Consider the following 6,000-nt stretch of genomic DNA (forward strand, 5'->3'; position numbering starts at 1 on the left):
CATGTATACCTACACACCAGAATAGGGCACCAGATCTCATTACAGATGGTTGTGAGCCACCATGTGGTTGCTGGGAATTGATCTCGGTACTTCCAGACGAGTTGCCAGTGCTCTTAACCTCTGAACCATCTCTCCAGCCCGAGCATACGTTTTAAAGCGCAGACTTGGAATAAAATCAGATCAAGACATAACTGCTTTGATTATGCTTTGCCTGAGACCCACTCCACAAGGGAGTCCACCTCCCTGTGATGTGGTAGGGACTATGATGACTTTGAAAAGACTGAACTAAAGAATTGGTTGGTTTGGGGTTTGTTGTTTGTTAAGTTGGTTGGTTTGGATTTTTTTGTTTGGTTTTGTTTGGTGTGGTTTGGTTTTTTAAGACAGAATTTCTTTGTGTAACACTGGCTGTCCTGGGACTCACTCTGTAGCCCAAGCTGCCCTCAAACTCAAAGATCCAACTTCCTTTGCCTCCGCCAACTGACAGTGAATTGGTTGGTTTCAAATGTGCAGAGGAAGGCCAGGTTACATCAGAGATTTCAGAGAGCCAGATGTCCCGAACCCTTCTAAGGTTTGGTGTTCCTGTTGTCTATATAAGAAAATGTGGCTGGGGGCCACATTGATAGGTATCCACAGAACTGTGTCCACTGGACAGTCATGTACCCCATGTTGAAGGATGGCTGACTAGCACATGAATGTACCCTAAACATCGTTCATTATCTTTGTTGTAACATACTAGTGGACTTTCAAAATGACTTTTTGCCGTTTCTTATATTTACACAAAACTTTTTTTCATTCCAGAACGTGATTGTAGGGTAAAAAGGACCAGTGATGGAGCAAACACAGAAAAGCACCAGGGCATTGTCGACTGCACAGCATTTCAGCTCTGAATGCTGTCAGAATCAAAATGGAGACAGTGAAACATTGATGGAACCAAGGGTGTCTTGAAGGGAGGGCTTTCATCCTCACACAACAAAAATGGTTCCTAGACGCCTTTGAAGTCCACAATGGTACTCAAGGCCCACATGACCTTACACACGAAAGATGCTTCTGTGATACATCTGTTGGTTCCGTTTCTCTAACTACAGGATGATGTCATTTTGTCATTGCTTCTTGTAGCCAAGAATGTTCCAAAACCACTTCTCTTTCCTACAAGTCACCTTTACAAACCCTTGCTTCCCTGACCTCCCCGAATTATCAGGTGCTCTATTGTACATCTTCTGTATTGCATCCTCTGATCGCCCCCAAATTGTTTTAAGACATATACTCTCAGGCGGGCGGTGGTGGCGCACACCTTTAATCCCAGCACTCGGGAGGCAAAGGCAGGCGGATCTCTGTGAGTTTGAGGTCAGCCTGGTCTACAAGAGCTAGTTCCAGGACAGGAACCAAAAGCTACGGCGAAACCCTGTCTTAAAAAAAAAAAAAGACATATACTCTCTCGGTTTTTAGTACCTCACTTGGTCTCATGTTTATGCAACACTCTTCCCAATGACAGAATTCTTACATGCGGGGAATGTTTATTGACATAGCTATGCTCTGAGCCATAAAACAAGTCTCCATAAAAAAAAAATACACAACATGTTGCTTGACAAATGGAATTAATAATGAAGGATGGATGGCTATATAATAATGAATTAATTTTCTTCTTCTTAGGAAAAAATAGCTGAAAAAAGAACTGAAAGTAGAAAATGTTTGGTTTTGCTCTTGCTTCTAGGGTTCAGTCCAACACACTGAAAGGGACCCATGCTGGGGAGAGGTGCAGCTGATGGTCACACTGTCTGCAGCAGCAGGGACCCATGCTAGGGAGAGGTGCAGCTGATGGTCACAATGTCTGCAGTAGCAGGCAGAGTGACATGCTCACTTTCAGACAGCTTTTGCTCTTTTTTTTTTTCATTGTTTACTTTTGGGGGGATTTTGTTTGGTGGTTTTTTTGTTTTTGATCTTTGAGGCATGGTTTCTTTATGTAGCCCTGACTGTTCTGGAACTCCTTTTGTAAACCAGTCTGGCCTCAAACTCACAGAAATGCACCTGCCTCTGGCACCCAAGTGTGGAGATAAAGGTGTGCCACCACACCAAGCTAGCTCTCTTCTTTTCATCTAGTCTAGGATCCTGCTGTCAAAGTGTGCCTTGTCTCCACAGCTCAATTAGCCTTCATAGATAATCCTTAGATACAAGTCCACAGGCTAATTTATCTCAATGATCCCTCAAAGTCATGGCTAGAGAGAGGTTCATCTTCTAGGTGTATCTGGAGCCTCCAAAGTTGACAGTATCACAAATGCATTATCTAAGTGTTTAAATAGGGTTTCCACCATGACCATGGAAACTCTTTTTTTTTAAGATTTTATTTATATATTAAGCATACAATGTACTGCTGGCAAGGAAGGCACCAGGTCTCATTACAGATGGTTGTGAGCTACCATGTGGTTGCTGGGAATTGAACTCGGGACCTCTGGAAGAGCAACCAGTGCTCTTACCATCTGAGCCATCTCTCCAGCCCCCATGAAAACTCTTATAAAGACAAACATTTAATTGAGGTGTCTTGCATTTTCAGTGGTTTAGTCCATTATTGTCGTGGTGGGAAGCATGGCGGTGTGCAGGCAGACATGGAGCTGAAGGAGGAGCTGAGAGTTCTCCATCTGGATCAGCTGGCAGCAGGAGAAACTGTGTGCTATATTGGGCATAGACTGAGCATAGGAGAACTCAAAGTCCACGCCCACAGTGACACACTTCCTCCAACAAAGCCACACCTTGTAATAGTGCCACTCCTTATAAGAACCATTTTTTCAAACCACTACACTAAGATACTAGAAATTTGAAAGTGTATGAGTACTAAAATAACTGAAATTATATAATGTTTGAATCATCCCTTTGTGGGATATCATTATCTGTTATACTCCAAAGCATAAAAATAAGATGTGTGAATATTGTCAGACCAAAATAAAGTCACTTACGTCAGACGCTGGGCAGCTGGAACCTATAGTATGGAGATAGTAGCCCTGTGTCGAGCAATCCCTCCACTCCCCTCCACCTTCCTGACAGATCCCCACTTCACATCCTCTCTTCTGGGTCCATTCTGTGTGATAGAGGTACCCCTCTCCACAATGAAGCTTGATTTCCATTCTTCTGTGTAGATCTTATATGGGTTTTTTGTTGTTGTTGTTGTTGTTTGTTTGGGTTGGGTTGCTTTGGTTTGTTGTTTGTTTTGTTTTTTGAGGCAAGATTTCTCTGTGTGGCCCTGGCTATCCTGGATCCTGCTCAGTAGACCAGGTTGCTCTGTATTTCATAAATCTGCTCCCTCTGTTTCTCAAATGCTAGGATCAAAGTCGTGCACCACAATCCGGCTGTATCTTATGTTTTAAATAATGTCAGACATCAAGCTAATGAATATAAAGTATGCCTGCTATAATTAATGAGCCAGAGTGACTTCCTTTCCTTACCATCAGTGCTGAGCTCTCTGTAAATTCCATGAAGTTTTGGGTGGCCTCTGAGAACAGCATTTACTGAGTGAATGCTGTTTACCCTCCCTTTCATTTTCCATGTGTATGTATGTACTGTGTATGTTTACATGTGTGGAGAGTGGTGTGCAAGCAGTGTAATGGTCTGTCCTGTCCCTTTAAGAGACAAGCCCTGACCACCCCAACCACCACCACCACCCATCCCTGTCTACCACCAAAACAGGCAAATCTTCCTTCTGCTTGCAGTCTGAGCTCCTTCCTTTTCCATCTGTCTCCCAAAGAGGTGGCTGCTGCTGTGGCACCTCTCCTCTCCCTCCCTCCCCCACTCTGTTTCTTTCCTCATCCTCCTTCTCCCTCCCTCTGCTCTTCCCTTCCATAACCCACTAAATAAATATTCAACCTCAGTCTGCATGGCATGCCTATCTGTCTATGTCTGTCTCTCACCCGCCGCGGCTGCTCATGGGACTAGCTGCCCCTCTGAGGTCTCTCACCCACCACACCTGCCTGGGATCCACTGCCCCTCATGGCCCATGGGTGACTTGGCGAATGGTGCTGTTTTATTTTTACCATAATATGCAGATTGCACAAGCAAAGAATGCTCACACACACACACACACACACACACACACAAATGCCAAAATATCACAAAATAAAGCAAAAAGCTCACAAATGCCATTGACTTCACCGTGTTTTGGCCAGGCCTGCCCTGAGGTGTGGTTGAGATAGCCAGAGAGACTCCATTGGAGAAAAGCCATCTTTCCTTTGGCAGCAGGTATCAATTACAGACAGTTCATTAGTTAGTTCATATCCCTTCTCCATATTGAGACTTCTCTTGCTTGAACCTGTACAGGCCCTGTGCATGCTGCATGGACTCTGTGTGTTCATCTGTGTATCTGTCCTGCTGTGTCTGGAAGACAGTTTCTTTGTCACACATCCCTTCTGGTTCCTACATAGATCCTGCCTCCTTTCCCGCATAGATCACTGAACCTCGAGGGTTTCCTATGTTTTATTTTGCTTTGCTTTCCCAGTCTAGTCTGAAAGTCATTTTGTATAATCCAGGTTTGCCTTTAATATCTGGAAATTCTCCTGCCTCAGCCTCTCAGCTTCTGGAATTACAGGCAAAAGCTACCACACCTAGCTTCAAACCTTAAAATAAAGAAGTCTTTGAATTGTAGACATCTAAAACTTTTCTTTTAGACAACAGCAGAGTCAGGTGCATCAACCCAAGTCCCTCCCACTTGAAGGGTCGGGGTCCTGTGCCCTAACCCTGTAGGGAGTACAGGACAACTTTCCTTCCGTCACTTCTGGCACCATCTGGGACAGGCTCTGGACACTCAGTTAACTTGGACAATTAGGATGCTGAGAAAAAGTTGTCAGGAGACTTTTCTGGCAGACCTTGTCACTGAAGGCAGAAATAACACAATGGCCACAGGTCCAGAGTGAGACAAAGTTGAGAAGTCATACCTATTGTAATGATCTGTCCTGTCCCTTTAAGAGACAACCCCGCCCATTTTCCCCCACCCCCACCCCCACCCACTGAGGCAAGCAGATTTCCCTTCTGCTTCCAGCCTGAAAGTCTTTCCTTTATGTCTCTCTCCCAAAGAGGCAGCTTCTGCCTCTCCCTTCTCCCCACTTCTCCCCTTCCTTCCTCCTCTCTATTTCTCTGTTCCTTTCTTTGCTTCTCTCTCTGCTCTTCTTTCTTCTCCCCTTCCCTCCTTTCCCTTTCCCCTCCATAACCCACTAAATAAATACCAACTTTCTCTACATGGTGTGCCTAATAGGTCTCTGTCTCTCACCTGCTGCCTTCATGGCCCGCCATGGTCTTGTGCTCACTGCCACCACTCAGAGACCTGTGGCTTTTTTTTTTTTTACAATAACATTGATGCTTGTGACTTGGCCAGGCTCTTTCCACATTCCCTTGGGCCTGCGGGTGGACCAGCTGAGGACACATGAAACCCTGGGCTCCAGAACCAGGTTTCTTTATACTAGTTCTGTGCTCTTTCTGCATGAACCTCTACACTCACCAGCAGCTTCGGTGGTGCATTTTCCCCTTCCAGTCAGCCAACCACAGCCTTCACAGCTATGGTTGAGTGTCACGTCCACAGCAGTGACTGCCGTGTAGTGACAAAATGCCTCTGCGCTGGCTTTTGCCTGCTGAAGGATTGGGGTTAGAGCTTCCTGGAGCGAAGCCCCAGGTGGTCCCCTGGCAATCATTGGTCGAGATAGGACCTGATGCCGTAGGCAAATCTCGTATCTGGAGATAGCTTTGAGAGCGAGCCCTCCTGGCACCCTGCATGATCTTTCTCTGTATTTCTTATCTTTTCTGTTTTTAGCTGACCGCTTACCAAGAAATCAAAGTACGTCCTTGGCTCGGCCCCACCGTTCATTAAAGCAGTCCTTGAGGAAATAAAGTATGCCCCATGCCACATGAGCCTGGGAAACTTTATTAATTATGAGACAGAAACGGCTAAAGTTGATATGTTACGAGGGAATCGTCATAGTGAATCAGATTTAGAGAGAAAAGGAGAGTTAGAGAAAATTCCCCAGC

Source organism: Alexandromys fortis, unplaced genomic scaffold (assembly GCF_014885135.2).
Source record: "Alexandromys fortis isolate MF-2015 unplaced genomic scaffold, M_Fortis_MF-2015_v1.1 scaffold_293, whole genome shotgun sequence".
In the NCBI taxonomy this organism is placed as follows: Eukaryota; Metazoa; Chordata; class Mammalia; order Rodentia; family Cricetidae; genus Alexandromys; species Alexandromys fortis.